The sequence below is a fragment of the Triticum dicoccoides genome, chromosome 1A (assembly GCF_002162155.2).
Source record: "Triticum dicoccoides isolate Atlit2015 ecotype Zavitan chromosome 1A, WEW_v2.0, whole genome shotgun sequence".
In the NCBI taxonomy this organism is placed as follows: Eukaryota; Viridiplantae; Streptophyta; class Magnoliopsida; order Poales; family Poaceae; genus Triticum; species Triticum dicoccoides.
In genome coordinates, this window is record NC_041380.1 from 429,000,053 (window position 1) to 429,012,384 (window position 12,332).

Consider the following 12,332-nt stretch of genomic DNA (forward strand, 5'->3'; position numbering starts at 1 on the left):
CAAACGATGCAAGAACCAGGGAAGCAGACAAGCCATGCCGCATTACAGATCTCCCAGGTGGTCTCTATCACGAGCAGTATACCTGTTTCGCATACCATTCTGCAGCCTGTCCCTGGAACGGACATGTTAAATAGTCCAACCTTTTGCTTATCGCATTATTTGTATCGTTCTGCTTTGATCGCAACCCTTTTTAATAAACAATGCATAGCTTTTGTGTATTTTTGCGTTACTCTTTTTTTTACAAATATATGTTCCTTAACGACATCTTGCACCCGTACACTTTGGTACGGCCAAAATACGCCAGGGGCTTTAGTACCCCTCAATATGGTGTGAGAAGTCCGAACACTTTAACAAGTGCGGCACCCCGAACTTATAGCATTATATGCATTGGCTCCGAATCATGTCTTGGGTCAATAGTTGGGTTTGCCCGGCTCCTAGGTTTTGGTGCCTTATGTTCCACTGTGTCGGCTAAGGTAGCACTAGGAGAACTACTGCGATTGTGCCCGAGTTGAGATGGATCGAGCACCTCAGTAGAGAAAACTAAAACTGACTGTCATGATGAAGCGAGAGCTGGTCGCTATTCGAGAGGTTTTTCGAGTCCCTAAAGACTTATGCCGCTTAGAGCGAGTAGTCGGCTCTGTCCGGCCAAGGCCTGGATAGCGCCCCGAACTCGGTCTTCCGAGTACCAGGGGCTTCACCGAAATTTAAAATTATAGAATTTTATGGTTAAGTGAGAGTGTTCATGCATTATAGTCCGATTGCCTTGTTCGTTGTGCTGAGCGCCTCCCACGAGGGACCCAAACTTGGGAAAAAGAGCGCTCAGGTTTATCCCCGAACACCCCAGCACTAGCGGCATGGGGGCAGAAGCTGACGACTCACCATCTCTCAGAATTGATAAACAGCCGCACAGAAGGTAATATTTTAAATTCCAACAGCATTGCTTAGCGCATATGAACAAGTTTTCAGCGCACAGGACAAAACGAGCGAGTTTTACTGAAAAATTACATCCCCGAAACATTCATCCACCACAAGGCGGACACCCTTTAGAATATCCGTATAATAATTCTCGGGCTTGCGATGCTCTTTCCCCGGCGGTGGCCCGTCTTTCACAAGCTTCTCAGCATCCAGCTTGCCCAGTGCACCTTAGCACGGGCAAGGGCCCTACGGGCACCTTCAATGCAGATGGAGCGCTTGATGACTTTGAGCCTTGGACAGGCCCCCACTAGCCGCCGCACCAGCCCGAAATAGCTGCCAGGAAGAGCCTCTCCAGACCACAGCCGAACTACGAGGCCCTTCATGGCCTGTTCGGCTGCCTTGTGGAGCTCGACTAGTTGCTTCAGCTGGTCGCTCAGGGGCACGGGGTGTCCGGCCTCAGGATACTGAGACCAGAACACCTTCTCTGTCGAGCTGCACTCCTCAGCTCGATAGAATGCAGCGGCATTAGACACGCTACGGGGAAGATCTGCGAATGCTCCTAGAGAACTCCGGATCCAGGTAAGTAACAAGTAACTCACGTTTATGTGTTTGCTTTGCATAAAGAATGCCTTACCCGCCGCTATCTTTTTCACCGCATCCAACTCCTGGAGGGTCTTCTGGGATTCGGCCTTGGCAGACTTGGCATTTCCAATAGCCATAGCGAGCTCGGACGCTCGCATCTTTAAGTCAAGCTCCAAACTCTCATGTTTTTTCATGAGAGCCTGGAGCTCTTGCCGCACCTTGCCAACTTGGGCCTCATACTTCTCCCGCTCGGTGCGCTCCGTGGCCGCCCTCTTCTCGGCCTCGACCAGCGCTTGCTTAAGGGTCGTCACCTCAGATGTGGCCCCTACAATAGCCACGATAATCCTGTCATTTTTTGCAATTGCACTTTTTTTATATATATTTAAACAAGGTATTTCTTACCTTCCTTGTCCTTGAGCTGCTTCTTGGCACGCCCGAGCTCTTGCTCGGACTGCTCGAGGTTCTGCTTTAGCGTGTCCACTTCCGCAGTCAGTGCGGCGGACGCCAGCAGAGAAGCCTGCATATGCATATTGACTCCTATTTGTTAGACTCCTACGAATTTTATTTGATCCTCTATTCGGCTTTTCTTCCCGAACGCCAAATAGAGCATCAGGGGCTACTGTCTATGCGGTAATATTATTTACACATTCTTTACTTACCTCAAAGCCTGTTAAAAGGCTAGCACAAGCTTGAGTCAGTCCGCTCTTGGCAGACTGAACCTTCTGGACCACCGCACTCATAATGGTGCGGTGCTCCTCGTCGATGGAGGCGCCTTTGAGCACCTCCAACAGATTGTCCGGCGCCTCCGGTTGGAGGGGGGTCACCGGCACGGTGGTCTTGCTCCTCTTGGAAGGAGGTCGCCCACCGGACTCTGGAACCTTTGAAGGTTCCGGAGCAGTGTCCGGCCTAGGGCCGGACTTGGAGCCCTGGGGGTTTTATCCCTTTTACTCCTGGAGTCTGGGAGGTTGCCTTGCGGTGCCTCCAGGACCACCTCCTCCTGACTTGGAACCTGTTGGGACATTACTTCGGCGTCGTCCGTAGGGCGGGGGGAGGTGGCCGTCGGAAGCGAATTCACATCCGATGAGTCCAGTGAACCGCTCGACGACGTGTCGAGCCGGTTTTGGGTGGGCTGCATAATCATATTCGACATAAGGGAAAGCTGTGCAATAAAGGAATACTATGAATTACTCTGGTATCCGGACACTTACGATTTCGCCAGGGGCTTGGCCCTGAGCGGCCACTCCTCTCCGCCATCGTCGGCGTCGGTGGAGTAGTCTGGAGGAAGGGTTTTCCCCTTCTTGGACCCTTCGGCCTGCCCAGTGAGGGCGGCCTTCCTTTTCTTCTCTCCCCCTGCTGGAGGGGGAGAGGTCTCTTCTTCCTCCTCCTCGTCTTCACGGGAGGAATGCGCCTTGGAGCCGTCGGATGATGAACCCGACACCTCCTGGCACCGGGCATTTTTCGAGTCCCTGTGGCCTTCTTCTCTGGCACCACATAGGGTGCCGGAACCAGCAGCTTCGCCAAAGCGGGCATTGGCTGGGTCTTCAAGCAAAGGAGCCGGACAGTCGATCTGTCCGGACTTCGCCTGCCAAACCTGTCAAAGGTAAGGGAGCTTCGATCCCGCATAGAGTTAAACTATGAAAAACTAATACCCTGTAAAAGGTACAAACAACTTACCGCGCTAGCGTGACGCTGCGCGCTGAATCCGCGATCCTCGGTAGTGGATGCGGGAGCCTCGGCGCCCTTGAAAAGCACCTTCCAGGCATCTTCTTACGTTGTATCGAAGAGCCTGCTCAGAGTTTGGTGCTGCGTCGGGTTGAACTCCCACAGATTGAAGGCCCGTTGTTGACACGGGAGGATCCGGCGGATGAGCATGACCTAGACTACATTGACAAGCTTTAGCTGCTTGTCCACCAGGGTTTGGATGCATGTTTGCAGTCCAGTCGCCTCTCCTTTGCTACCCCACGACAGGCCCGTCTCTTTCCAGGACGTGAGCCGCGTTGGGGGTCCGGACCGGAACTCGGGGGCTGCGACCGACTCAGGGTCGCGCGGCTCGGTGATGTAAAACCACCCCGATTGCCACCCCTTTAGGGTCTCCACAAAGGAGCCCTCGAACCATAAGACGTTGGGCATCTTGCCCACCATGGCGCCTCCGCACTCTGCCTGGTTGCCGCGCACCACCTTCGGCTTGACATTGAAAGTCTTGAGCCATAGGCCGAAATGGGGGCGGATGTAGAGGAAAGCCTCGCACACGACGATAAACGCCGAGATGTTGAGGATGAAGTTCGGGGCCAGATCATGGAAATCTAGGCTGTAGTAGAACATGAGTCCCCGGACGAATGGGTGGATAGGAAAGCCCAGTCTGCGGAGGAGGTGGGGAAGGAACACTACCCTCTCATGGGGCCTTGGGGTGGGGAGGAGCTGCCCCTCTTCGGGAAGCCGGTACGCGATGTCGTTAGACAAGTATCCGGCCTTCCTCAGTTTTTTGATGTGTCCCTCCATGACGAAGGAGACCATCCACTTGCCTCCCGCTCTGGACATGGCTGGAGAAGGTTGAGGTGGGGAGTGCGGATTTGGGGGCTGGAGCTCAAGTGCACGAAAATGGATGGGCAAAGGAGGAAGAAGGCGTAGGTGAAAAGGTGGATCCTTATCCCCTTATATGGGTGGACGCAACTACGTGTCCCCACCAGCCTGGTAAAACTCGCTTATCTCCAAGCACCGTAATCAATGGCGCGGTTGGGCTACCCACGCCCGTATTGAAGAGAATCCCGGAATAAGGGGACACGATCTCTGCTTTAACAAGACGTGCCGAGGAAACTGCCTCGCATGACACGCTGAGGTGGGATAATAAAACTTCGAATAAAGGCTTGGCCGTGGTGTGTCACACTACGGAATACGTCAGCAGATTAGATTTGTGTAAATATTATTCTCTCTATGGCAATATGTGGAAACTCATTTTGCAGAGCCGGACACTATCTTTGTGTTCAAAATCTTCTATGAAGTACTTGGAGGAGGAACCCGCCTTGCAATGCTGAAGACAATCTGCGCGCCGGACTCGTCGTCATTGAAGCCTGGTTCAGGGGCTACTGAGGGAGTCCTGGATTAGGGGGTGTTTGGATGGCTGGACTATACCTTCAGCCGGACTCCTGGACTATGAAGATACAAGATTGAGGACTTTGTCCCGTGTCTGGAAGGGACTTTCCTTGGCGTAGAAGGCAAGCTTGGCGATACGGATATGTAGATTTCCTACCATTGTAACCGACTTTGTGTAACCCTAACCCTCTCCGGTGTCTATATAAACCGGAGAGTTTTAGTCCGTAGGACAACATACAGAACAACAATCATACCATAGGCTAGCCTCTAGGGTTTAGCCTCTCCGATCTCGCGGTAGATCTACTCTTGTACTACCCATATCATCAATATTAATCAAGCAGGACGTAGGGTTTTACCTCCATCAAGAGGGACCGAACCTGGGTAAAACTTCGTGTCCCTTGCCTCCTGTTACCATCCGGCCTAGACGCACAGTTCGGGACCCCCTACCCGAGATCCGCCGGTTTTGACACCGACACCGGCCCTTAGTAGGCGGCCCCAAGCACCCTCAAAGTTTGCTCCACATTATGACGACGAGACGGGGCGTGGCTATAGTGTTGTCAGCCACCCCCGAATCCAGGGCCAAGCGTGGCCATAGTGCATCATAAGGGGCGGACACCCCCGCCGGCGTGGCACTGTTGATGTGTGGCCCATGACATCACCCATGGCAGAGAAGGCCATGCCCCCACTAAGGACTGTCGGTACGGCCCACGAGGGGTTAGCCCTACCTGTCCGCAAGGATCCAGAGGGCGGTGAACCCGGACCAGTTGGATAGAGGAGAGGCCGGCCCCTGACCGGGCGGTCCTTCTCTCCTTAAAGTCTGTGCTCCATTAATCAGAAGAGATGGGGGGTGGATACAGTGATCGCCCGCCAGGCGGCGATACTGTAGCCATGCCTCTCCCGACAAAGCATGCATCATTACCAACATCGCTATAGTGCTGAGCAGTCAGCCAGACCTGCAAGTGTCGGGAACGGGCTGTCGACCAAGTACGAGACAGCCAACCAGGCCCACCAGGCGGCAGGCTCCAGTGGCCGGCGGAGAAGCCGGCAACCGTGGACACTGACAGATGGGGCCAACGCTCGGACAGATTACCTTTGTACCCCTGGGGGTACGCCTATATAGACCCCCCATGGCACCCATGCAAAGGGTTCAGATCTTAGTTCATTTCACCCACACATATAGAGAGAGGGAGCTAGGGCTAGCCTTGTTCTTCTTCCACCTCTAGAGAAACAACTCTAGGAGCAATCTTGTAGCCACTCTTGTTGCTATAGTGATCATGCGGAGATCCCGTAGAGCAGGACTAGGGGTGTTATCTCCTAGGAGAGCCCCAAACCCAGGTAAGATTTGCCGGCGTGCATGTCTTCGCCTCATCCCATTTCCAGGCACCGGCGACGTATTATTAGCCTCCTCCATGATAAGCCACCCTTTGGCATATGTCGCATGACACCGCCGACAAGGCCGAAAGTTAACACGGGCTAGAAACGGACGACGAAATAATGGGCCGTTAATGGGTATAAAGCGATACATTGTTCATTATGGGCCAGTTTCATCTCGGCCCTTTAATGGGCTGAGACTTACAAAGGGCCTCATATCACTAGTAGAAAAGGGGGCAACGGTCCAGGCCGGGTCAGCCCATTAGTCCCGGTTCAGTCTAGAACCGGGACCCATGGGGGCCATGGACCCGGTTTGTGAGCCCAAGGGGCCGGCCGAGCCACGTGGGCCATTGGTCCCGGTTTGTTTGGACCTTTTGGTCCCGGTTGGTGGGACGAACCGGGACCAATGGCCTTGCTCCTGGCCCACCACCATTGGTCCCGGTTGGTGGCATGAACCGGGTCCAAAGGCTCCCCTTTAGTCCCGGTTCATGCCACCAACCGGGAACAATGAGGTGCCTATATATACCCCCTCGCGTAAGAGCAGAGCACACTGCTGTGTTTTTTCTGGACGAGGGGGAGAGGGCTTGGTGGTGCTCTAGCTCACCTCCTATGCACACCAGGTGTTCGATGGAATGCCCGAGCCACACTACTTAAGCTTTCTCCTCTCCAAGCTCGACCTTCAAGCTCCATTCTCCTCAATATTTGTCTAGGTTTAGCGGTCTGTCATGCCCCGTCCCCGTCTTCACCACCGTCGATCACCCGCGCTGAGCTCATCGCCGGCACCACCATGGTGGGCCTCTTGTTCTTATCTTCTTTTTGAAAGGAAAAAATATTTTTACTTTTATATTTACATAGATACTTGTATTATTTTCTTACTTTTATTATTTCATCTTATATAGTGCGATGGTTTTGGTATCCGCCCCCGTCGGCCCTCGTCCTGTCTATGATTCAGATGTGGTATATATATTATCTTTATAACTATTGGTTCATTTATTATTTATGAAAATTATGCCGACCAACCTGACATAGATTTTATTTATGTAGGATGTATGTGAATCGGAAATTCCAACCGACCCTATTTTCGAGAGGTTAAATTTAGTTGAAGAAGAAAACAATTTGTTGAAGGAAAAAATAAAAAAAATTGAGGAGGAGAAGATGATATTTGAGTTGCATGTTGCGAATGTGCTCGACGATCACAAGATCAAGATTGATGCAATGTGCTTGAAGATTAGAAAGATTAGAAAATATGCCATTCATACTGAGGCTTGGTATCATTATGCCGTTGGATCAATTGTTACCTTGGTTGCGATTATGATCACATTTGTTTTCGCATTGAAATGTTTTACATAGTTTCTATGTATGTTTAATTAATTAGATGCTCTGGAGAGTTATATGCTGTTAGATGAGAACTATGTATGTACTTTGGTTTTAATGTGATGATGAACTTCTATTAATTTGGACACTTAATTATATATAACGCACGTAGATGAACCGGCAATGGATGTACGGTGACAGACACACCTCCGAGTACATTAAGGGCATGCATGAGTTTCTCGATGCAGCTGAGGCAAACAAGCAGAATGGTTTTATGTGTTGTCCATGCACTGAATGTGGGAATACGAGGTCTTACTCTAACCGGAAAATCCTTCACTCTCACCTGCTTTACAAGGGTTTCATGCCACACTATAATGTTTGGACGAGGCATGGAGAAATAGGGGTTATGATGGAAGACGGCGAAGAAGAAGAGTACGATGACAACTATGTGCCCCCTGAATACGATGATGCTGCAATGGGGGGAGCTGGTGAAGATCAAGAGGAACCAAACGATGTGCCCAATGATGCTGCAACGGGTGAAACTGCTGAAGATCAAGAGGAACCAGATGATGTGCCCGATGATGATGATCTCCGCCGGGTCATTGTCGATGCAAGGACGCAATGCGAAAGTCAAAAGGAGAAGCTGAAGTTCGATCGCATGTTAGAGGATCACAAAAAAGGGTTGTACCCCAATTGCAAAGATGGCAACACAAAGCTCGGTACCGTACTGGAATTGCTGTAGTGGAAGGCAGAGAATGCTGTGGCTGATAGAGGATTTGAGAAGCTACTGAAAATATTGAAGAAGAAGGTTCCAAAGGATAACGAATTGCCTGACAGTACATACGCAGCAAAGAAGGTGGTATGCCCTCTAGGATTGGAGGTGGAGAAGATACATGCATGCCCTAATGACTCCATCCTCTACCGCGGTGCATACAAGGATCTGAACGCATGCCCGGTATGTGGTGCATTGTGGTATAAGATCAGACGAGATGACCCTGGTGATGTTGACGGCGAGCCCCCCAGGAAGAGGGTTCCTACGAAGGTGATGTGGTATGCTCCTATAATACCACGGTTGAAACGTCTTTTCATAAACGAAGAGCATGCCAAGTTGATGCGATGGCACAGTGAGGACCGGAAGAAAGATGAGAAGTTGAGAGCACCCGCTGACGGGTCGCAGTGGAGAAAGATCGAGAGAAAGTACTGGGATGAGTTTGCAAAGGACCGAAGGAATGTATGGTTTGCTTTAAGCGTGGATGGCATTAATCCTTTCGGGGAGCAGAGCAGCAATCACAACACCTGGCCCGTGACTCTATGTATGTATAACCTTCCTCCTTGGATGTGCATGAAGCGGAAGTTCATTATGATGCCAGTTCTGATCCAAGGCCCTAAGCAACCCGGCAACGACATTGATGTGTACCTAAGGCCATTAGTTGAAGAACTTTTACAGCTGTGGAATGGAAACAGTGTACGTATGTGGGATGAGCACAGACAGGAGGAATTTAACCTAAAGGCGTTGCTGTTCGTGACCATCAATGATTGGCCCGATCTTAGTAACCTTTCAGGACAGACAAACAAAGGATACCACACACGCACGCACTGTTTAGATGACACTGAAAGTATATACCTGGACAAATGCAGGAAGAATGTGTACCAGGGCCATCGTCGATTTCTTACGACCAACCATCAATGTCGAAAGAAAGGCAAGCATTTCAAAGGCGAGGCAGATCACCGGAAGAAGCCCGCCATGCGTACCGGTGATCACGTACTTGCTATGGTCAATGATTTACACGTAATCTTTGGAAAGGGTCCTGACGGACTAGCTGTTCTGAATGACGCTAAGGGACACGCACCCATGTGGAAGAAGAAATCTATATTTTGGGACCTTCCCTATTGGAAAGACATAGAGGTCCGCTCTTTAATCGACGTGATGCACGTGACGAAGAACCTTTGCGTGAACCTGCTAGGCTTCTTGGGCGTGTATGGGAAGACAAAAGATACACCTGTGGCACGGGAGGACCTACAACATTTTCACGAAAAAGACGGCATGCCTCTGAAGTAGTATAAAGGTCCTGCCAGCTACGCTCTTACGAAAGAAGGGAAAGAAATCTTCTTTGAATGCCTGCTCAGTATGAAGGTCACGACTGGCTTCTCATCGAATATAAAGGGAATAATAAATATGCCAAAGAAAAAGTTTCAGAACCTAAAGTCTCATGACTGCCACGTGATTATGACGCAACTACTTCCGGTTGCATTGAGGGGGCTTCTACCTGAAAACGTCCGATTAGCCACTGTGAAGCTATGTGCATTCCTCAATGCAATCTCTCAGAAGGTGATCGATCCAGAAATCATACCAAGGCTAAGGAGTGATGTAGCGCAATGTATTGTCAGTTTCGAGCTGGTGTTCCCACCATCCTTCTTCAATATCATGACACACGTCCTAGTTCATCTAGTCAACGAGATTGTTGTCCTGGGGCCCATATTTCTACACAATATGTTCCCTTCGAGAGGTTCATGGGAGTCCTAAAGAAATATGTTCGTAACCGCGCTAGGCCAGAAGGAAGCATCTCCATGGGCCATCAAACAGAGGATGTTATCGGGTTTTGTGTTGACTTCATTCCTGGCCTTAAGAAGATAGGTCTCCCTAAATCTCGGTATGAGGGGAGACTGACTGGAAAAGGCACTCTTGGAAGTGACTCAATAATATGCAGGGACAGATATTCTTGGTCTCAAGCACACTACACAGTTCTACATAACTCTACCTTGGTGACCCCGTATGTCGATGAACACAAGAACAGTCTGCGCTCCAAACACTCGGAGTAGTGCAACGACTGGATTACATGTGAACACATCAGGACTTTTAGCAGTTGGTTGGAAACACGTCTTAGAGGTGACAACACTGTTTGTCATGAGCTGTACTTGTTGTCCAGGGGACCATCTTTGACTGTATTGACTTACAAAGGATACGAGATAAATGGGAATACATTTTACACGATCGCCCAAGATCAAAAGAGCACCAACCAAAACAGCGGTGTCCACTTTGATGCAGCAACCGAGAGCGGAAAGGACACATATTATGGTTACATAGTGGACATATGGGAACTTGACTACGGACATGATTTTAAGGTCCCTTTGTTTAAGTGCAAATGGGTCAATCTGTCAGGAGGCGGGGTACAGGTAGACCTACAGTATGGAATGACAATAGTGGATCTGAAAAATCTTGGGTACACTGACGAACCGTTCGTCCTAGCCAATGATGTGGCACAGGTTATCTATGTGAAGGACATGTCTACCAAACCGAGAAAAAGAAAAGATAAGGAAGCAAATACATCATACGATGAGCCAAAGTGCCACATAGTTCTTTCAGGAAAAAGGGATATCCTGGGAGTGGAGGGCAAGACAGACATGTCTGAAGAATATGAAAAGTTACATGAAATTCCTCCCTTCAATGTCAAGGCCGACCCAAGCATCCTGATAAACGATGAAGATTATCCATGGTTACGGTGCAATAAGCAAATGACACAAGCGAAGAAAAAGTGAAGACTTTCTCCCGCAACTATTATGATGATACCATGCCAACTTTTTCAGAGTTCATTTGAAAACTATGAATTTAGGTCGAATTTTCTCTATAAGTGCATCTATGTTCATTTTTTAGTAAAGTTAACCACAAACTTGTGATTCACACAAATTTCAAAGAATTCAAATTTTAACTATTCAAATTTGAAAACTAATGGCACTAACAGAAAGTTTATAATTTTTCTAAAACTAATGGCACTAACAAAAAGTTTATAATTTTGCTGACCTAAAAGCAAAAAGAATTAAAAAATAAAGCAAAAAACAAAAGAAAATAAATAATACAGAAAAAAACAAAAAAACTGAAAAAATAAAATAAAAATAGCAACAATAAGTATTTTGTTGTAAGTAGAAACAAAATAAAATAAATAAAGCAACAAAGAAAACGAAAAAACTAAAAAAGTGTTTTCAAATTTGAAAACTAATGGCACTAACAGCAAGTTTATAATTTTTCTAAAGCTAAAAGCAAAAAGAATTAAAAAATAAAGCAAAAAACAAAAGAAAATAAATAATGCAGAAAAGAAAACAAAAAAACTAGAAAAAAATAGGCACTAAAAGCTAAAAAAACTAAAAAAGTGTTTTCAAATTTGAAAACTAATGGCACTAATAGAAAGTTTATAATTTTTGTGACCTAAAAGAAAAAAGAAATACTAAAAAACTATAAGTATTTTGTTCTAAGTAGAAATGAAAAAAATAAATAGCAAAAAAGGAAAAAAATGCCTATAATATTTGTTATGACTAACTAAAATTACCAAATTGAGTATAATGATAAAACACAGTAATATTAAATAGCAGGAAAAAGAATGACTCAAAAATCAATTTTTATAGTAAAGTTATTCATAAACTAGTGATTCACACAAATTTTAAAAAATTCAAATGTAAACTATTCAAATTTTAAAACTAATGGCACTAACAAAAAGTTCATAATTTGTGTGACCTAAAAGAAAAAAATCACTAAAAAACTATAAGTATTTAGTTCTAAGTATAAATGAAAAAATAAATAGTAAAAAAATGCCACCTACTAGGCCACCATGGCCTGAATACGACTAGAAGCCCATCCATGGGCCAGGATTCAGGCCCGCAGAAGGCCCAGCAGGCCCATAGGCATAGCGATGTGAGATTAGGCCCAGAGGCTTGCAGTTATGAGGAGTTTGATGGAGATGGCGGGGCAGCGCTTATAAACAGGTGCGGCCGCTCCTCAGCTAGCGAGGTGGGACTAAACATCCCACCACACCGCGGCTTTGGCAGGCGCAGGCCATTGGTCCAGGTTGGTGGCACCAACCGGGACTAAAGGGGGCATTGGTCACGGTTCGTGGCACATACCGTCACCAATGCCCCCCTTTAGTCCCGGTTGGTACCACCAACCGGGACCAAAGGCCGCCGCTTCCCGCCCTTTGGGCTGCTGAAAAGAGGCCTTTGGTCCCGGTTGGTGGCACCAACCGGGAATAAAGGGGGCATTGGTCACGGTTTGTGCCACGAACCGTGACCAA